This window comes from Hordeum vulgare, chromosome 5H (genome assembly GCF_904849725.1).
Source record: "Hordeum vulgare subsp. vulgare chromosome 5H, MorexV3_pseudomolecules_assembly, whole genome shotgun sequence".
NCBI classification, from domain to species: Eukaryota; Viridiplantae; Streptophyta; class Magnoliopsida; order Poales; family Poaceae; genus Hordeum; species Hordeum vulgare.
Window position 1 is genome coordinate 197,694,729 of NC_058522.1, and position 23,123 is coordinate 197,717,851.

Below are 23,123 nucleotides of genomic sequence, written 5' to 3' on the forward strand. Positions count from 1 at the left end.
AAAAATCACCGCTCGGGGAATGTTAGCTGGATTCCTCGGGGGAGGAAAGAGGACTGTGGATACCTCTCTGGCCAACATCGCGGGAAGTGGCAAGAGTGGAGGGGTGATTGGTGTTGGATCAAGGATGACAAAGCCCCCCGATTTCTGCTGTACACGGACGGGTTGCATCTCACACGGAAGTGACTGGAGCAGATTGGGATTTTCTGATGCCAAGCTTCACCCGATGCTGAACAAGATCACCCTTCTCAAGGCTGTCAAGCTTACCGTTCAGCACGTGGGAGCCAACTTCCTCCGGCGCCGGATCACACTACTTCAGAGAAGGGACATGTTTGCTTGTGAATTCTACGATCCTGCCGACAGGATGCAGTTGTACCGAGGCACAGGCAACAACCTGACGACCTATGGGCATTGTTGTTTGTGTGACCAATTGTATGGTGTCTTTGGGTCATTCCATCTACCGGCAAGGGTATCTCCTTTTCATATTAACTCTGCCAGGAACCAGATTCTGATGTGGATTCCAGATTGCGATGCCTCCCGGGTCAAGTCTGATTTGGCTTTATCCTCCCTGGATGAAGAGATGGAGTGGGGTCCAGCCTGGAGGAAAGGTCCTCCAAACAACAGGATAGCCTGATTGCGCCCACCAGAGATGTGGAGAAGGCTAATATTGCCACTCTGATCACAGAGGGTAAACGGGTCAGAGCCGCCAAGGGAATGAACTCCGGGGATGAAGGAGAGGAGGAATCCGAGGAAAGTGACTCTTGTGGAGAGGGGGATGAGAATCTTCCCCCGGAACAAGTTCTCGGGTTGGAGTCTGCCGGGGCTGGATCCCTCCACATCGAGGGCGAGGCAGAGGAGATAAAAGGAACATTGGTGAAAGAAGAGCGGCTCGAAGCAGAGCCACAAGCCCCAGAAGCACGACGGCGCCTTTGCCCTCACCTTGGCCAGGAAGCGGCGTCTCCTGCATGTTCGCGGGCTCCCCCGAAGGTGAAGAAGATGACCTCCAATGGAGGAGGACGAGAGGTTAAACGCCGTCTATCCTCCCGCATTTTCCAAGCCAAAGCTTCTCCTGTCAAGCGACGGAGGGGCATAAGGGTGGACCCCAGCACCCCGTGAAGCCCAACTTCTCCGCCCCGCTCGCCTGTGCTCGAACCCCAACCTGCCGCCAAGTTCCGCTCCACTAACTCTAGAGAGGGGAAGATCGACTCCGCCGCGCGTATCATACGAGCTAGGATCCATGCTTATTTATTTCGAACACAATTGATGTCAAAACTCTTTGCTTTTGATACTCTGACTGATTTTGCATGATCATGTTCTGACAGGGATGAGGATGAGGAGACCCTTGCGCATATGGCCAAATGAGCCAAATCCACGGTAGGGTGAGGTCCCATGACAGACACGGGCCTTGCGGGAGACGCGGAGGCGAACCCCGTGTCTAGCCCCCAGGCCAGACCCCACCATGAAATCCAAGCACAATCCCCGTCTCATAGAGGGGACGGAGAAAAGCGTCCTCCTACGTCCGACAGGGAGATGGGATAGGTTCATTAGGGAGAGGCCCACGAGGAGGAGCCTTCCTTCCAAGACCTCTCGTCAACCATCGTCATTGGGAAGGATTCACCAGCAAGGGCCTCGACCGAAGAGCCCGTTCGCGCAGAAGCTGTTGTCGATGAAGTAGTGATGGACTGTGCGCTGACAGCTGACCTTGCAGGTCAAACAACTATTCCTGCATGGTAGTCTCCATCGAGTATCCCACTTGATTGCGACTTTACTCCCCCTGCCCTCTCTCTTTCTTTTAATCAGCTATATGACTTTAATTTTGTCATCTATTGCTTTTTATCATAATATCACTGCCCGAAGAACCAGAGTTGCTGGAAGAGGTGGATGGTATCAGTAAGGATGCTGCCTTGGAGGTGGAGAAGATTGCTACCATAGAAGTTCATGGCTAGGTTGTCGAGGAACTGCAGAAGTTCCTTGAGATAATGATATCAAACCCTAGTAGCTCAACTATCCTAGTTGTAGTCATAGAGTGGAGTGCCCCTATTTCAGCCTTCAGGGCAATGGTCACTACTCGATAGTGCCCTCCGATTACGGACCTGTCCTACTCAGCGGGTATAGACATCGTCGAAGGAATTGATCGGGCGCTGGCATCGCTATGTCAGAAGGTCACAGGAGTCAATGATTCTACTCACAGTTCCAAGGACATGGCTTTCTTGTAGTCCATGTCTGTCAGGATCAAGGATATGCAGAGCAAGTATGACCTCAAATGGCAGGCAATCAAAGACCAACGCGAGCTAGCCGGTTTTGTGGACCAGCAGTTGAGGGACAAAGGAAACGAATTGTGGGAGTGGTACAACCAGTAGATCCATTCCAGAAAGAGACCCTCAAACTTTCCCTCCGTGATAAGGATGGCGAGTTGGAGGCTCGCCTCCTGCAACTCACCATGGAGCAAAAGGATGGCCACAGAGCTGCCCTTGACGCACTCTCCTCAACTTCTATTGCCCAGTTAAAGAAGGTGTCTGACAAGCTTGCTGCCGCGGCAAGTGCCAAGACCAATATGGAGGCCCGGTTGAGCACACTGATGGAGGAGCTTGCTTGAAGTGGAAAGGATACCGAGGCCCTCAAAGAAGAAGCGCGGAAGGTGCAAACCACGCTGGAAGAGGCACACTCACAAGTTTTTCCAAAACCCAAATTCTCGACGCCGCTAACGATATCATTTATTGTTTTCAATCTTGTCTTGCCTTGCTGGAGAGGAACATTAAAGTTGCTGGTGCTTGAGAGAAGCTATTGCAGATGGATCTGGCCAATCCCCAAACCGTCCAGAAGGATGCAAAATAAAAGCAGAAGAACCAGGTTGAGCAGCGCGACCTCTGGATCAAGAGCATGGTTCACATCGCTGAGCGCCTCATCACCTAGATTGCATGCATGAACATGAAGAGTTGGGCTTTCTCCATCAGAGAGTATGAAGTCCCAAGCGTAAAGTTAAAGACGTACGAAGATGATAGGGCTGCCTGCTTCACCGGCGAATTCTGGAAGCTGGCTCGTAATGCCCTCTTCATGGTCGTGAGCAAGCTTGCCTTCATCCACCTGGAACTCGGCCTCTTTGCCGGTTTCAAGAAGTTGCCGCCGGGTGCTGATGACTCAGCTGCCACGAAGAAGGCGCGCCCTCTTGCCGATAGGGTCCTTGCAGTACCATCGTGTTATCCTGTACTTAAGGCAAAATATGTATCTCATATCAGACCATGCACTATCCTTGCCTCTTGCGGAACTAGTGTCTTTATGTAATCGTATGCCACCCCCTTTGCTTTCCTCCCGGTATTCGTATGGCTAATTTCTTTGTGCCCACTGGTTGCCCGCCAACAATGTGCTATCACCATTGCTTTGAGGAATAGGTCCTTAGCATTCTGCTGGCAAGAACACGCTGCCAGCGATTTTTTCCTCATTGATCTTTGATGTTGCCATGTGTTCTATTGAGCAGGATCAAAACAAAATAGGGGCGCGATCAGGAACACAACAAGGTTCCATTACGTACTAGATTCACTATACGCCAAGGGGGATACGCAAAATGCAAGCTTTGACAAAAACTGACAGTGATGTCGACTTATCTTTCGTTAAGGCTTCCTCTCTATCTTGATGTGTGTCTTGCCACATTTGCGAATAGAAAGGAAACAACGGTACTTGGGGAAATTTTATTCATGAGCATGGTCCGCAGCAAGAGCTTGTCGGGCCAATGTCGGCGTTCATAACTTAGCAGAAAGGGAAGGAATAGTAAATATGATCGGTCGAACATTTCATCTTCTCCTTCTTTACCAGCAGTCCCATGACGACCAGGACGTTGGAAACATTGGGGAACGGGACCTCGCTGTGGCTTGTTTGTCGGGGTCGCCGACCAATGTATTTGCCTAGCATTTTGCCCCGGATTTACTAACACGGGGCAAATGCAGGACCAGGATGCACGTGAGCTCATCGATATCGACGGCTCCACCATGATGCAAAACTGACCATAGGTGGGGAAGGAGAAGAGAGGAAGGGTATCTCCATGTACCTTTCCTTTTTCCTTACCCATTCAATGGTATTCGCACCTCCCCACGGGTTAGATGGGCTAGCTCGATGATTGTGATATAGATGGCATTGTCGCCTGGTCTGCCTCTTCCCCTGTCAAGGTAGTCACCATGGCATTATGTCCGCATCAGACGTAGCAGCCATAGTGTCGATGGTCCGCATTACCGTTGATGTCACTACGACGATGGCGTGTAGCAGGGCTCGGAGAGGAACGGGCTCATAAAGTGACGATGTTCTTCTTCCTCGACGCTCCAGGCGGAGGGGATGATGATGAAGATCGATGAAGCGCTTGCAGTCAGAGGTTTGCATGAATGACTCCCCCTACCTGGCATGCCAAAGATGTTGGGGTAGGTTGCACTCCTCACCTATGGGAGCATTGGCCCCTTCGTGGTTCGGCGGGGAGATCGCGTCGCGCAAAGAGTAGAAAGTACAAGCTAGCATGATGATGGGACTCGAGGTGTTTACCCAGGTTCAGTACGCTGAGAAGCATAAAACCCTACTCCTGCTTTGGTGGATTGATTTGTAGAAGACGAAGCTCACACAGTGTTCTTCCTCGACAAGGGTTGCCGCGAAGAGCTACTACGTGCATACAAATGTTCTAGGATATGAATCATATGCTAGGTTGCCTTGGGCCTACTTTTATAGCTCAAGGGGCATCCATAGTGGTAAACAAACATGATTAGATAGCTAACAGTGCTATCATACCTAACTCTAGCACTCGAGACAAAATGCCATAAAAGCTACCTTAGGTGGCGAGCGGGGGTGCATCCCTGGCAAGGTCCTTCCACCTCTCTAGCTAACTATTGCACCACACCTTGACACGTCTACGTCCGGGTGTCAAGGGGGTGTAACCTGTCTTCTAGCATGTCGACACGTGCCGAGTGAGAACCACTTAGCCATCCAGGAGCTCGACACCTCATCGATAAGTGACTGGTGTGGCGATGAGGTGGAGCGGTGGCAGATTGGATCGTGCTTGCCGTGGGAGTGACTTGCCGGATCTTCTTAGGGATGCTTGCACCTTGGTCCCCGGTAGGTACCAGGGGTTATTGGCGCATCTCCGGCCCGTCCTGGGCTGCTATGTAGGTCTTGGCACCGTCTGGTTCTGGATACTTGCTTGGGTTGTTTGTTGCTTTTTACCGTCAAGCTCTAATCGTAAGGGATGTAGCTCTCCTGTCCGTGTACAAGTCAGGGGGAATAAACACCCGTGTTTGTGTACCCCGACACTATGAACCTTAAGTGCTAATGTAAAGTTAGAAGAAAGAGGAGTGGTGGAGGAAGGAGTAATTGTTTTGTTGTCTGGGAAGAAAATAAGCGGTATAACCCCTTCAACGAGTGAACCTTGGCCAGCGAGAACTACTTGGGGTAGAGGGGGTATATTTAGGACTGCAGTAAAAATTATAGCTCAAAGAGAAGAATTTTGCCATCTCAATCATTGATCCTTAGAATATGGAAGATGGTGTTTGATGTTGATTTGAGCTATGTAAGTTGACCTAGTTGATATGATATTTAACAGGAATGACAATCATGACCAACTGAACTTGGCCACATAATTTGAGCTTAGTTGGTGAAAGTGGCCAATGTGACTTTGCCAAACCCAGGAAATCATCAGAAATAGATTTGTACAGATCTAGCCAAGCTAAACTATTCTCCTTGTTTCACCACTTGGTTTGGATGCATTATTACAGGATTAGAACATGTCCAAAAACTTTAAGCTGAAATGGTTACACTTGACAATATAAAGCTGGTCAAATTTTAATCTGGACACAGATATTTTTGGGGCACTTTAGTTAACCAAAACAATTTTTATTTGGTTGAGACTTGGTAAAATCATCGCATGAGGGATATGTGACTTTCTGAAATTTTATTGGATTTATTTGACTATTTTTCTTATAGAAATATTTCAAATACTTGAAATAACCAGAAAGGGTTTTGGGAGGTTTTGTCCAATATTTGGTTCGTGGCCATGTTCATAAACACATATATATGGAAAATATATGTCCACTAAGTTTCCCTTATTTTTCTCAAATATTTTTGAAATATTAAAAACAAAAATTACCTATAAAAGACCATTTCTAGCCCTAGAAAAAGGCAATTTAATAAAATACAAAAAAAATTAAAATAATATTTCTGTGGTTTTTGGAAGTCTTATATGTAATATTCTTGAAATAAAATATTTGGGGCAAACCACTTTCCCTATTTTGAGGACTTGTAGTACAAACCTCAATTCAGGGGGTTTTCAAAACCTATATCAAATAATTCTTTTTCAATAAAATAATATTTTACAAAAAAATGATGTCCTATGGACATGGCATTATCATTGGGCTAGGATTTGGATCAGGGAGATGAGTTTTGGGAGTAGGAGGAACTTTATGATTTAGGAGCACACTCAGTCAAACACTCGAATAGCAATCAAGTCAAGCATCACAACACACAAAAAGTTTTTGTTGGTACTAATTTTGAATCTCTATTAATATAGTGATGTGAGGCAAAACACAAGGAGTGACAACGCATCCCAAATGTTTGACCACAAAATAGTGCATGCGATAGTTATCCTATCCGACACGAATAAGACATTGATATGTTTATTAAACTTATCCAACACTTGTATGGTGGTTAAATTATGTTCTTAGTTAAAAATTGCAAACGTTCGGAAAATATGAGTGTGCATGATATACTCCTCATCCTACACGATTTACAATTCTGAACTATATGTGATGAGGCGCACATCATAAATGGTACACCAAAGAATAGCGTGTGTGATGCTAATGTGATATCACACGAATGTCAAGGATGGATTGTTGCATATCCCAAATGGTTGACCGATGACTCTAGTTTCTGATATATGCGGACATCCCATATGCTTAGTTTTGTTTAATATTTGCGTTCATTGATGACCATCGCCATTGAATTTTCTGTGTTGTCTAGGATGGACCCTCCTATGACCCACATAGGCAAGGCGATGCTTTAAAATTATTGAACGAAAAGGGGTTAAAAACTGTATGTATAACACGTCGCTGCACCAATGTTACTAGTCTTCCGGAAGTGCCACCACAGGCAAGGTCACACTCGGTGATTACAATGCAGCTACGTAATTTGTCGAGCGGACTCAAAACAAACTAAGAGCTCAATAGATAACAACAAGGTACCTTCACGTGTCGATTTGTCATACAATGTCGACAAATCTTCCAAGGAAGGAGAAGAAATACAACAAAGAATCTGATTGCATGTTTTTTCAACTTAGCTTTTCTTTGTTACACTTCTTGTCATAGGATGGCAACATGAACGTCACTTGGGTATCCATATCGTCAATCCCCATGGGAAAATTGCATGCAAGGAACTCTTCAGATTCTTTGAGAAAGGGAAAGAAGAGAAAATAGGAGGCTTGAAACCTTGAGGCATTGTTAGGCATCTCACACAAAGTATAATGAAATACAACATCACATGGAACATAAATAAACATGTACTTTCAAAAGAGTTTTGAAACAAATAGCTTTATTTCATTAGGCACAGGGTTTGCGCCTAGTTTTTTACAAATGATTACAAATAACACTTCAGATTTTCTACACCTCGGCCCGAAACCTCGACACGAGGAGCGCAACTTGACCGAGAATATTCTGGAAGTGACCTCGGATGCCATGAGGGGATTAGCAACATGGATTGAACCCGAACAATCAAGCAGTGTGAGCCCTGCTGAAATCCCCATGTTACACAAGCTACTCGATCATTTGCAAGTCATGGGGATGAAGATAGACCAAGTCATGGTGTATGAACATATCAGACTTAGACCCGACGACAGGGAAGTCTATATCCCACCCATTACACACTTGACAAAGATCATCAAGTGCGTGGTCACGGGCTCCCCGCATCAACCACCTGAGCTGAAGACGGTCTACGTCCCAGTCAGTGCTCTTCCGGACTTATCCAACAGTGCAGAAAACCTATCTCACCCTGCCAACCTGTCGGGGCCAGCGGCAGGCCCAACACGCAACCTAGTCGGGAACGCATGTATCGAGGTTTCCTACCCACAACTCACCTGAATCCAAAATCCTTTTCCACCCACCACCCATAACGAAAATAAGCCGGAAGACTACGGATCTCCAGGCACGTACGAAGTCACGCAAAGGCCAGGGGTATCAGCACACCACTTTTCGGCCAGATTCCTCCTCGGCAACAAAACCGAAGGCCGCAACGAGCGGGAGCTTATTCATGCTTTCCAGTAGAATTACCACGATGAGGTCATCCTCAATGTCCTATCCCGTCGCCGGATTCAATCCTTCACCGAGCTATCGAGCATAGTGCTAAAATACCGCGCCAGGGAAAGTACTTTGCAAATTCAGTAAATGTGCAACGACGCTAGCCTTGGGAGGCTAATCTAGACAAGACGCACACCCTTGGTTACGAGGCCGGTCGCAACCGGAAACTCGGCAAAAATAACTCAGACGCGGGCTAAATCAGTCCTCGAGATACTATAGGATGAGCCATGCCACATATATTCTGCCCCGCCTGAATCAAGCTCCATCCATAGCCTTAGATAATGTTGGGTCCTCAGGCAGGTCGGAAAAAGCGGAGAGACTATCCTCCTCGCGACACCCATGGAGCACTGGCCAATGGCACCGCCAGATAAACCAAATAGATCTTAAGGATGTTTGAGACGTTCACACCTAAAGGACAGAGAAAGAGAGCCTGTTGGGATCTCCATCAAATCCTTCATGTAGAAGTGGCAAATCCATGGACGAACACACCTATCACACTCGACCAGGACGACGAGCCAATGACCAACACAGGGTGGGCACTTGCCGCCATAGTCCTAAACCCAATAGTTGACGGCTTCAGACTCAACAATGTACTGATGGACGAGTGAAACAACCCAACCTCATTTACGAGGAAACGCTTGAAAAAATGTAGTTTGACCGATCCAGAATGGAGCTGAGCACAACCACCTTCTCGGGTATCGTCCTCGGAAGACAGACCCGCTGCACAGAATGAGTAGCACTCGATGAGGTGGTCGGCACACCCGATAATTACAAATCCGAGGAGCTACTCTTTCATATCGTCCCTTTCCACAATAGCTACCAAGCACTGTTGGGGCGTGAAGCCTTCACACCGTTCTAGGCCATACCCATTACGGGTACATGAAACTCAAAATGTCAGGGCCGAATACAGTTACCACGGTAAACAATGACCCCAAAAGAGCCCTCCACACCAAAAACAAAACCACATCCCTCGCTTTGGAAGTACTAGCAGAGACCCTCACCGCAGAAGAACTCGCGGCACAACCTGCCGTGGTGGAAAAAACAATGTGATCCTCGACAAGTGGCCAAAGTCCACATCCTACACCCGACGGACCCCAATAAAATAGCGTCAATCGGGCACAAATTTAGCCCGAAATCGATGAAGCACTACGCGCTTTTCTGCAAAAAAAATAGGGAGATATTTGCATCGCACCCATTAGACATCACATAATAGCTGATTTCAAATCCATCAAATAGGCCTTGCACCGATATTCCGAGCCTAAACACCAAGCTATAGGAGAAGAGCTCTGGGTTTCGTCAGGGACAGTAAACACCCCGACTGGTTGGCAAACTTGGTCGTGGTACCAAAGATCTTCACCATATCCCACACGCCCGAGATCTGTCACGGTCCGCTGAGGTCTTCCACAATTTGAAGTGATTGCGAGCTCTAGTAAATTTATCGACCAGTTTATCCATCCCTTGTGGAGGGTTTTGGTTCGGCCTTAAAGCTCGGACCATACTCCGTATAGACTTCCGCGGACGCTCTTGCACAATGGAAAGTTCCTTCAACAGGTCCCCCCAAAGGAGGTGGTCTCCTCTTCAGGATGCCCAGTCAAAAGACCTAATCCAAAAGAGGAAAAAATTCATGATCAACACAATAAAATTTAGATCAGTCCCAGGTCAGAGCTTTACTTACAGAACATGTCGCCTTTCAATTTCTTATTCTCTTCTCGAGTTTGCGCCAATTGATTTTTCAAACTCTCTACTTTCTCATCTTGTTTTTTATTCCTTTCGTTTAGATTGTTGTTTTCTTCGCGGCAACGCGTGAGTACACGCTGACCGACTTCAAGCAGTGATTCGGCATACCGTTGAGTTTATTGAGAGGCATCCAGATCTTTTTGCATTTGGCATATTGATTCACCTTATATATCAAATGTTTTGCCTATTTATATACATGTATTTTAATTAAATTCAGAATACTAAAAATCAACTCTCTTACTATGGGCTTCTCTGGTAAATTTCTTCACATCTTCCAGCTCGGCACTACTGGCCTTTAAATTGGCTTGGCTTTGATGGAGATCATTGGGAAAACCCTCATTTTCTTGCTTCAAATCCCGTAGATTGAAAAAGTACTTGTTGATGACCCTTAATTCAGACATCCCGACCAAATTAAGGCTCGGGGGCTACTGGGTCCGAACTTTTGTACGAATATTATAAATTCGATAACTTACCTGCAGGTGGACACACACTTGCCAGACCACTTCTTTAAGGTTGGATCGCGCGGTCCGAGGTACGCATCAACTGAACTAAGAGCATTAAACTCTTGTTCAGAAAATAAAGTGTAATGTAGAGCCTCCTTCTGTTGCCAATGATTCATGGCACTCTTGTATTAGGAGTTCGTTACACACAATCCGTCCGAACACTCGGGGATCGGACCCGTGTTCGGAATTCCGGCGCCCACCGGTGTGCCGAGGTTTAGTTGACTACCTAATATCTCGACACCGTCCGTAGGTGCGGAAGGTTGCGCACGTCACCTACATTTTTTGGTTAAGGGTCAACAAGAATGGAAGGACAGATATATTCGTAAGGAATATAAGTCAGTTCGTATACCTTTTTGCTGGTGGAGCTGCAGATGGGTTTTCTCCCACCATCCTTTATTCAGGAATTATGTCCTCATTTGGCAGAACCCAGGATGATCTTGTCCGGGTTGTATTCCGGCGAGCGCTCCGACGATTCTTAGGCGCAACCCCTCGTTGGGTCGTCATTTTTCTCTTACTCCCTGACGAGGTAGGGGGGCTAGGGTTGTCGGCCACAAGGGCTACCCTCTGCTCGTCAACTCCATCCTGGTAAAACATACCATCCATGAAAGCGATCGAAAGCTCCGGGTCTTCATGAAATCGGGGATCGTCGTCGTGGGCATAGTCCTCGGGGTGAGGCGCGGGACATTTGACCGTCTCGACCAAGCGCTTCGAAGGATGCAAGGAAGGGTATGAGTTAGAAATCAAACAATAAAGGGCGTGAATGCCCGAAACTTTGAACATTAGCACACTTACATATTCAATGGGGTTGTATGATGAATAGCCTTCCTTGGTGAAGGGGCGGTTAAAACCTTAGTTTTCCCCTTTGAAGAGATCGGCTAGAATGGCCACTAAGGTTTGCTCGTCTTTCGGTCCTAGCCTTCTCGATCGAGTGGAATCGCTCGTCCCAATCTAGCACCATATGGGATGTGTGTGTTGTTGGAGCGGCTGGACTCACCAGGTGATCACTATGTCTATCACATCGACGATGGTTAGCACACAATGAGCAAGCACCTTGACCTTAGCGGATAGTTGTTTTACTTCAAAACTCTCCTCTTGGGAGAGACTCTTCGGCCTACAGCTATAACACTTTTTCAAAGGCTCGGTGGAGTATTCGGGAAGGCCCCTCCGAGTAGGATCGAATAGGGGAGCAACCTTGATATAGAAACACTCCGAAGGACACTCATGGAGTTCCTTCTTCAGTGTCCCAGTTGAGTACCCTGTGGCGGACATAGGCCACACTTCGGCTTCGCCCACATCCTGGATTACTTCTGCTATGTTTTGAGGCACGATGCAATAATACCTTCTCTAGAGATCAAAGTGGGGTTCGTAAGCCAATAACACCTTGCATAAGACGAAGCCTGAGATATGGAGGATGGAACTGGGAGTGAGATTGTGGATCCACATCCCTTAAAATTCCAATAAACCCCTAAAGATGGTGTGAGTGGGGAATCCCACCCCTTGCAGCACGAAGGGGACGACGAGGCAAACCCGCACTCCCCCATGCGGAGAAGGGAAGTTCTCCGCATAGGCCTTCCCATCAATGGAGGTCACACCAGCGCGAGTGGCTGCGAGATCTGACTGGGGGGAGATATCCTTGCGTTGCAAGCTCATGTAGGCGAAAAAGGGAGATAGAGCAACTGGCCCAGTCCCCTAGAAGGGGACCGAGGGGGCGCTAAGAGGAACCAGTGATGATTCCAGGAGTGGTGAAGAGCTCTGGGTTTCTTGGCAAGCATGAGATACGATGGGGCTCTGAGACGGATTTTGATGTCTTTATAAAGGGCGCTACCCCCTCTTGCAATAAGTATATGTTACGTCAAGAGTTCCTAGAGGTGTTTTCGTCTAAAAAAGAACGCGAGAATCAAGTAATATTGTTACTCTTTGTGCAGAATTAAAAGTCATGGGCCCCACGATGCTTCGTTAATTGTGAGCAGACCAAAGACCAAGACCATCATTTCTTGTTCGGAGGAGGTGAAGGAACTCTCCTTGCAAGCCGAACACTTTGGGCATAATTGTTTCAAGACTCTACACATCGGTGTTGAAGGCTAGTTCGGTGGCTACTAAGGGAGTCTGGAATTAAGGGGTCCTTTGGTACTCGGCTTACTACGAAGAGGTCGGCCTAATGGGTTGTCCTATGATGGGCCAGGTTGTGCAATTATCTTGTATTCAAGGAGGAGAAGCCCGAAGACTAGTGTGGCAACCAAGTAAAAGTAGACTAGGTCAATTGTATGTAACCCTACGCCCTCCGAGTGACTATATAAATCGGGGGTCCTCGTCTATGTAGGCAGATGATTCCACCTAGGGTTTAGTATACACGATCTCTAGGTAGACTCTCTAATCATCATCCACATTAATATAATCAAGCAGTACGTAGGGTTTTACCTCCTCAAGAGGGCCCGAACCTTGGTAAACATTGTCTCCCCTTCACTCCTGCAACCTGTCTATCTAAGGTCCAAATTACGGGACCCCCTACCCATGATCTGCTGGTTTTGACACAGAGAGATGCCTACAATTATCTGTCACTAGTATTATTCACTAGTATTATTTGTCTTTTATTTTGTTTTGCAGGTCACAGCTATCTACAATTATCTACACACCTCATTCGGTTGTAAATAACGAGAACAAGGGGATTGACAACCCTCTTGCCCGTGTTGGGTGCAAGTTATTTGCTCTTTTATGTGCAACCGTTGAAGACGTTTGAGGATTGATACTCTTATTGGTTCGATAAACCTTGGTTCCTTAAGTAAGGTAAGTACTTAGCCATATTAGGCTGCGATAACACGTTTCTTAAGCATTAGGAAGGATTTATGGTGTCGTTTCCAGGGAATATCATCACCAACTACCAAGTAACTTCACACTTTTTACCATTCACTTGTTCTTCTTTTTTATTTGCTGTTATATCTTCCTTGCTTCAAAAAATCAAAAATACAAAAATATTTAACTTTGCTTGTTACTATGGCTAGTTCCTCCTCTCTCTTGCTCAATTTATAAAATGAAATGTTCAATTTCAAACAAAGGGGAGGAGAAAATTTAAAATATGCTTGTTATGGGGTTTTCAGTGCTCAAAATAGATCATTCGTAAGCAATCCACTACTACCTTACTTTGTAATTTTTATGAACGCGTGGCAACTTGGTATGGGGTTGTCGTTGACAGAAGCACCGATGGTAATTTTTAATGTGTCATACTTCGAATCCGATGTTGCAATTGTAAATCTTGTGGGATCACCTCCCACCATTGTTAACGTAACTATTTTAACCATGGAAAATATAATGTGTATGCTTGACGCTACTGATGAGAAAAATTCTACTAATGAATAAATTGAGGAATTAGACAAAATGCTTCATAATCATATTACTCAATTAGGTTCGCGGGTAGGAATGACTTTGAAAAATTTGAAGGAGAATGATACTATTATTAATGAAGAGTAGAAGAAATTATGAATAGGATTGATAAAATAGCGAAGGTTATTGATGTAGGTTCGGCTTTCATACCCTCCAAAATTAATGCTAGTACCTCTCGTAGTAAAAGTCCCAAATTTATGTATGTTTCTAAGGACATTAGAACTCCACCTGTAAAAAGGGACGAAGATCTTATAATGATTAGTGTCCATACAAACATTTTTAAACCTAATAAAATATCATATTTTCATGTACCCTATGGTTTCCTATATTTGTGGTTGTGTTATTGCGGAGCTTGATGGCCAAGATGATAATACTTGACCATATGGATTATGCCTAGGTAGGGTCATGAAACAATAGCGCTTGTTGGGAGGCAACTCAATAGTTATCTTAATTTTTTTGCTTTTTTACTTTATGTTCTGGTGTGATGACATGATTATTACCTCTGTAAACATTTTTGTGCTTAAATTTCAATTAAAGCCTTTGTGATTAACTGTATGATAAGTATAATTGATATGGTGCGAAAACATAAACTTTGATGTCCAGCACATAATTTCTCTGATTTTACTAGAAAGTCTTTTTAAGCTGCATTTTTTACAAAGTATTTACATAAAAATTCCACAGGTCATCCTAATGTTTCATAATTTTAGGAGTTACGTAAATATCGGTTCATTACAAGTACTACCGACTGTTCTATTTTAGACAGATTCTGTTATTTGCTTGCATTGCTTGTTTTCATGATGCTATGGATTGTATAGGGGCGTATAAGCCATAGAGGAGTTATCATACAGTACCTATTATGCAATAATGAAAAATGAATTAATTTCCAACAATACCTAATTATTTTTTATGTTTTCTTACACTAACGGATCTCGCGAAGTTTTGTTGAGTTTTGTGTGATTGAAATTTTCATGTTTTGGGTGTTATCGGGATGGACAATGCAATAAGGTGCAACACGAGCCTAATATTGGGGATACCCAAGGCACCCCAAGTTCCTATTCTAGGATGACTCAAGCATCAAATCTTGGAGTTGCCCCTGAAGGCATCCCCTCTTTCGTCTCAAGCCATCGCTATGTCACTTGAAGCTACAATTTTATCCATCACATGGTATGAGTTTTGCTTGGAGCGTAGTTTGCTTTAGTTTTCTTCATATTTTGAATTTTACACAATAATATTTTCATCGACACACCAACCTAAGATAAATACACATATATCATGATTTGTTAGAATACTCTTTGTGCTTCACTTATACCTTTTGAGCTAAACAATTGCTTGATTACATCACTTATATCATTTTGAGCATAGTGGCTTGTAGATTTTATAGGAATATTTGAAATCTCATTCTTCAATTATATTTGTTTGAGAGTTAATAATAATTAGCACTAATTTGCATGGGTCATAAAACTAGTCCTAAAATAGTTAGTATCCAATGGATGATAATCAAAACCATCCTGTAGCACATAAACAGAAATTGTGGGTTAATGATATTGATGTGGTAATATGAAAAAGGTGTGAGTGCATCATAGTTGATTCGTAGATGTAGTGGTAGTAAGAGGTGTTAATTCCATGTTTCTCTGAATATTAAAAAGGCATGGCGGGGATGCATGAGAATTTCTATTCATCATTGAAATCCTAGAGTTGTTTCGAGTCGGAGGCGAGGGATGGTTAACTCCTCCCAACCCTCTCCCTCAGGGCATGCAGCTAGTGCTATGATTTGTGATTAAACTAGTAAAATTTTGCAATAAGTATATTAGTTCTTCACGAATAATGTGAAACCATGGACAAACACAATCTCACCTCGTCATATTTTGCCAACCTCTTCAGTACTGTGCGTTGCCCATTCTCACTTCAAGGATCAGTGTGAACTTCATCGGTGCATCCAAACACCATGGAATGATATGCTTTGACAATACATAAACCTTTATCTATCTTTCTCAAAACAGCCACCGTACCTATCTATCATGGCATTTCCGTAGCCATTCGAAGATATATTGCCATGCAAATTCCACCATAACATCATATGACTACTTCATTCGTCATAATATTGCTTTGCATGATCATATAGTGCTGACATAGTATTTGTGGCAAAGCCAGCATTCATTACATTTATGATACATGTCACTCTAGATCATTGCACATCCTCGTACACTGCCACAGACATTCATATTTTGTCATATCAAGCTTTCATGAGTTGTAAGTAAATAAAAGTGTGATGGTCATTATTATTAGAGCATTGTCCAGGCGAGGAAAATATGATGTAGACTATGATTCCTCCACAAGTCAGGAAGATATTCCGGACAAAAAATGAAAAATGGGGGAGGCCAAATGAGACCACCATATAAATGAAAAAATGAACGAGAGAAAAAGAGAGAAGGGACATTGCTACTATCCTTTACCACACTTGGGCCACAAAGTATAACCATGTTCCTCATCCAGAAATTATCATATATGTCATTTTCATATGCTAGTAGGAATGATATTATCATTTTATAAACATGGCTTGCATATTTCGACGACGGGCTTCGACAAATGCCCGAGGTCTTCATGAGCAAGCAAGTTGGATTGACACCCAACTTAGCTTCATTTGAGGTTTCATACACTTATAGCCCTAGTGCATCATTTGCATGGCAATCCCTACTCCTTGCATTGACATCTAATGATGGGCATCTCCATAGCACGTTGGTATGCCTAGTTGATGTTAGACTATCATCTCCAGTTTTACCCCTTTGATATATACCACCATATTCTATTTCAACACATGTTATGTCCATGGCTCACGCTCATGTATTGCATGAAGAATAAAAAGTTGATTCACTTTGAAAAACTATGATCCAATTAACTGACTTGGACACCGTGGTTCTTAACATTTTTATTAATCTGGTAAATGTGGAGCCATGCTTTACTAATATGAAACATTAATGGGGGTAACCATTCTTTGAGGATTGTATACTTAGAAAGATTGATGATCTTTTTGCTTGTGCTTATAATTATTACTATATTGATGTTTTAATTCATTATTTCTTAATGAGAAAAAAAATTACATATTGGATAGCATGTCACATCAAAAATTCTGTTTTAATCATTAAAATCCTAAAGGACGAATAGGAATTAAGCTTGGGGATGCTTGATACGTCTACAACGTATCTATAATTTTTTATTCTTCCATGCCGTTATATTATCATTTTAAGATACTCTTTGGGTCATACCAATTTATATTATTTTTTAGCACTAACCTATTGACCTAGTGCTAGTGCGAGTTGTTGTTTTCTACGTGTTTTTTTGTTCTGGTTTTCACTACCAAACGAAGTCCAATTGCCACGAAACTTTATTATGATATTTTGTGGACCAAAACAAGACCGGGAAACTTTGTGAGAAGAGCTAAAGCCCCACGAGGAGCCTGCAAGGCAAGAGGGCGCGACCAGGGGGTGGTCGCGCCCTAATGCCTTGTCGCCTCCCTGTTGCCTCTCTTGCCTCGTTCTCTAGACTATAAATTCCCAAATACTACAAAAATTCAAAGTATATACACGAAATAATTTTTATGCTGCCACAATTCTTTATTTCATGGAGATACCATGTGGAGCTTCATTCGGGCACTCTACCGGAGGGGAGTCGATCACGGAGAGCCTCTTCATGAACCTTGGTGCCATCATGATGATGTGTTAGTAATTCATCACAGACCTACGGGTCTGTAGTTAGTACCTAGATGGCTGTCTCTCACTCTTGATCTTCAGTGCAATGATCAACACATCTTCGATTTGATCTCTCTGATATGATTCTTTTGTATGGTGTGTTTGTTTGGATCCGATGAATTGTGGGTTTATGTTCCGATTATTCATGCAAATTACTTGAATATTCTCTTAGTTTTATGATTCTTATTTGCATCATCATCATAGCTTCATAAATCTATCTGATCTATTGAATTGCTTTGGCAATGTAGTTTGATCTTTTTTCAGTTGTAGACATGCATTCTAATGAGTTAGCACGGCGAATTTATATATAACCCAGTGATAGAAGGGAAGATTGCGTGTCTTTGTGTTGCTGCCTCTAAGGATAATGGAGTTTATTCATAATGATGGACTTTACTTTCTCGAGATCATGCCATCGTTCCCCAAGCATTACTTTGTTTGACGATGGGTGGAGTAATAGTAGTAGGTGCATGTAGGAGTCGACCTATTTGTTTCTAGATGTGATGCCTATATACACATGATCATTTATGTCAAAATCGCATAACTATCCATTGTTCTACCAATTGCCCAACAGTAATTTGTATACCCACCATATCTTGCTTTAATTAGAGATGCCACTGGAGAACACTACGGCCCCCGGACTATTCACTTATATATTCAGAAAACTCATAATTTATTTGCTGTTATTATTTGTCTTTTTTTATTTTGCAATTCACAACTATCTAGAATTATCTATAGACCTCATTCGCTTGCAAATAACGAGATCAAGGGGATTGACAACCCTCTTGCCCGCGTTGGGTGCAATATGTTTGCATTTTTCTGTGCAGCCGCTAAAGATGGTTGAGGATTGGCACTCCTATTGGTTCGATAAACCTTGGTTTGTTAATCAAGGGAAATATTTACCCACATTATTCTGCGATAACTCATTCCTCTTCCCGGAAAATCCAAGACATATCGCAAGCATCATCCTTCACCCAACATGGTTGGCGAACCCTGTGGTGGTACGCAAGGCATATAGGAAGTAGAAACATTGCATCAATTTCACTAATGTCAATAAGGCCTATCTGATACGTCTCCAACGTATTTGTAATTTTTGATTGTTCCATGCTGTTATATTATCTTTCTTTGATGTTTTACAATTATTGTATAGCAACTTTATATCATATTTTGGGACAAACCTATTAACATAGTGCCAGTGCGAGTTGTCGTTTCTTGCTTGCTTTTTACTTTGCAGAAAGTCAATATGAAACGGAGTCCAAATGTCCTGAAAGTTTTTGATTTTTTTGCCCACAAGGCATCCAGATGAGTAAAGAACAACCAGAGAGGAGGCCAAGGCTCCCCAGTAGGGACCATGTTGTGCCTGCCCCCCTGGCGCGGCTAGTACCTAGTGGGCACCTCGTGTTCCAACTTGGCATGATTCCAACCCCAAAAATTCCTCCAGAAGCAACCCTAGATGAGAACTTTTGCTACCGCAAGCATCTACAGCCACGAAAAAATAACCAGGACCCATTCCGGCAACCTACCGGAGGGGGAGATCATCTCCGGTGACCATATTCATCATCCCTGTGGAGGCCATGACGAGGATGGAGTAGTCCACCCTTGGGGCTGAGGGTTCCTACCAGTAGCCTTGTGTTTAATCTCTATCTCTCTCTCGTGTTCTTGAGATATCATTATCTTGATATATCATGGGCCTTGTTAATATAGTTGGATCATATGGTGTTTTTACCATGCTATTGTTTTGATGAATTGAATCTTTCACTTTAAGATCTTGTTATGTTGGATTGAATATTCAGGTTTGAGAGCATATGACGTATGTCTTGCATGCGGTTACCCGTAGTGACAGTAGGGTATTCAAGTGATTCACTAGTTATGTTTTGGCACACAACTCGCGGATTACCGAGGTGAAATTGGGGCAATCTATGCTTAGGGGTTGATGCACATTTTAATACTATGTTCTCCGATAGAAATCTTGCGGTGCTCCTTGAAGTTCTTTGTGTTGGATTTAATATGAAGAATCTTAAATTGGTTGATGCACGTTGTATAATTAGCCCACGAATACTTAAGGTGCCATTGGAGTATCTAGGTGACATTATGGTTGATTGATATGTATCAGTGGTGTTATTTTAGTACGAACTCTTGAATAGATCCATAAGAAAGGATAACTTCTTATATTAGTACGAACTCTTGGAAAGATTTATCGGAAAGAATAACTTTGAGGTGGTTTCATACCCTACAAAAAATTTCTTCTTATGTTCTCAGCTATATATGAATGTTGGAGTGATTCTTTATTGCACGTTGAAGGATTGTTATGTGATCCAATTATATTAGCATTGTTCAGAGATTGCACTAGAGAAAGTACGTACCATAGGCCTCGTTTTCAAGTATTGCAATACCATTTGAGATCACTTTTGTTACTCGTTACCTTTATATTTTTTATTGTTACTATTACAAAAATCAATATATACTATCTTTAGTACACTTGTATCACCATCTCTTCGCCGAACTAGTGCACCTATACAAATGACCATTATATTTGGTGTGCTGGGGACACAGAGACTTTTTATTATTTGGTTGTAGGGTAGTTTGAGAGAGACCATATTGATCGTACGCCTCCCAAGGATTGATAAACCTTAGGAAATCCAGTTGAGGGAAAATTTCTATTGTCGTACAAAACTCTGCGCTTGGAGCCCCAATACGAGTCCAGAAAAATGAAGTTGCGAAGTAGGCATCAAGCTCTTTTCTAGCGCCGTTGCCGGGGAGGTGGGTCCTTGAAGGTATATCTTTAGGTCTTGCAATTAAATGTTTTAGTTTCTTGTTTTATCACTATTTTGGATTATAAAAATAAAATTACAAAAAATAGAATTGTGGTGGTCTGATATTGTTCATCTTTATAATGTCTTTCTTGAAAATGATGGAAAGGAAAATTGTGCTTAATTGATAGAAGAAGAATTCAATAAAATGTTTGGCATAAAATCGTTGAATGATTAACATGTTTGCAATGTTGTTAGTACGAATTCTATGAATTTTCAAAATGCTAATGATGATTGCACCAGTCATGACAAACATGTTTCTTATAAGAAGGTCAATTTTTCTGGAGTGAAAATACTTTGTGAAGACATGCCTTATAGGGATGATAGATGTTGTAATAAGCATAAACATGATAGAACCAATATTTTTCTAAAACTGATATATGAATTTTCTACAAAATTATGTTCTCTTTATCCTATTACTTGTGAACTTTCCAATAAAGTTGGTCACCTTAATTTCCAATGCATGTTTTTTCATGATAGAATTATGTCGAGATATTGCAATAACTTGATTACCCTTGAAATTTATAATGGACTTTGTTTATTTTTGAGGTGTGAAGAATTTTCATATAATTTTTTTTTGGTGCATGCATGTTCAGGGACCATGTTGAAACTAATTTGAAAGAAATCCATATGTTTTGCATGGTAAATTGCAATGAAAATGCTTATATTGCCACCTACAGAAATATAGGAAAATCAATAGAATACGAAATGAATACTAATCAAAGGGTAAATATTTCTACTTTCCCTTCTATTGTCTCTCATGATGAAATAGATGATGAGAAGGATCTCTCTTTTCAACCAATCTCATCAATAAGAAGCTCAGAAACATTAAATGAACTCACACATAATGTGGTGAGTAAGAAGAAAAGAAGGAAAGGTAGATGTAAAAAGGTATCCCTCCCAAATGATATTGCTCCTATTATTTTTGTCCCTCATGAGGATGAATTAAAAATAAATGTGGAAGTTGATGCTCATGATGATAATAATTGTTGTACCAATGGTGCTATTGATACTATTAATGATGAGAGTGATTATGCTTATGATATGCCAAACCATAAGCCTGGGGATGCTATGTTTGATGAGAATTATATGTTTGACAATTTACTTGCTAACTTTAATGTTTGTCCCAAGCTTGGGGATGCTATGCTTAATGAAGATGATATTTTTACTCGCACTAGTTTGAATGATAAAATTTGTGATGATGACATGCCTCCTATTTATGATGATTATGATAATTGCAATGTTTATGAAAGTGGCTTTGTAAGAGTGCCAACTTTAAATAATAATTATCCCACTATTTTGGAGGGTTTTGAATCTTATTATAATGATAAAAGTGCATTTGGTGAGCTCATGACTTTATTCAGTAATGATTCCACTATTTTGGAAGATGTTTTAGTTGACTATGATGAGAACAAATTTGCTGCTTATGATGATTATTGTGATGATACTTATGTTATAGAAAGTAGTGTTAATTATTGTAATAGTTTTGTATACACTTTTACTGAACATTACTCTTTTAATGTGGAAATAACATATAGTATTCGAGTTTCATATGATACTCCCACTTTTATGAATGAGAAGAATTTGCTTATCCGGACAGTAATAAAAACTATTTGCTTGTGCATCATGAAAATAATGCTTTATGTGATATATATATTGTTGAATTCCTTCATGATTCTACTAAAAATTATTATGACGGAGGAACATATGCTTGTACGAATTGAAATAATATCAAGTTTCCTCCCTATGTGTTCTAAGTTTTGAAGTCATGCTAGTTTTGGCTTCCTATGCAAGTGGATTATTCGTACAATAAAATTTTTGCTTGCAAAATTCCTATGCATAGGAAGTGGGTTAGACTTAAATGTGTTTGTCATGTGCTTCATGATGCTCTCTTGCATGTTTCAATTACTACTTTTTGTGTGAGCATCGTGGAAATCATCATGCCTTGCTAAAAGGTATTAATTTACTATTTTTTAGTATTCACATGATTAAGCTACTGTATTAATCATGTTTTATAGATTTTATTTCAATAAAGTGAAAAGTAAAGACTTTGGGATAGTGTGGATAATTGCTTGTTTGATTCTGTGCAAAAACAAAAGCTTTTACGTCCAGTGCAGAATTTCTCTCATATCACTAGTGCATCAATTATTTTTGAAATTTTTACATTGTTTGGTTAAGCAAAGTCTGTGTGTTTTCATAATTACTCTTAGAGGAAGGGAAGTATGGTTTTCATTCAGAACTTCACAAACAGTTCTATTTTTGAAAGATTCTGTTTTGCGTGCATAGTTTGCTTGTTTTAGTGTTTCCATAGCTTATATTTAGTGATAAAAAATATAAGAATGATATAACACAATAGGCATTGTGTGAGAACAATTATGAATCTTGTATTTATAGTACCCAAGTGAATGATTTTCTCTTTATCATACTAACCCATCTCACAAAGATCCATGATGTCTTGTGCGATTGAAGTTTTCCTTTTATTGGGTGAGATACGAATATGAGGAGAATAAGGTGCATAAAGAACCTAATATTATGGATTCCCAAGTCACCCCAAGGTAGTATCCAAGAAAAAATCAAGCATCTTTCATCTCCAACATTATCGGTATATCTTACTTGGATCTATATTTTTATTCATCATACGAT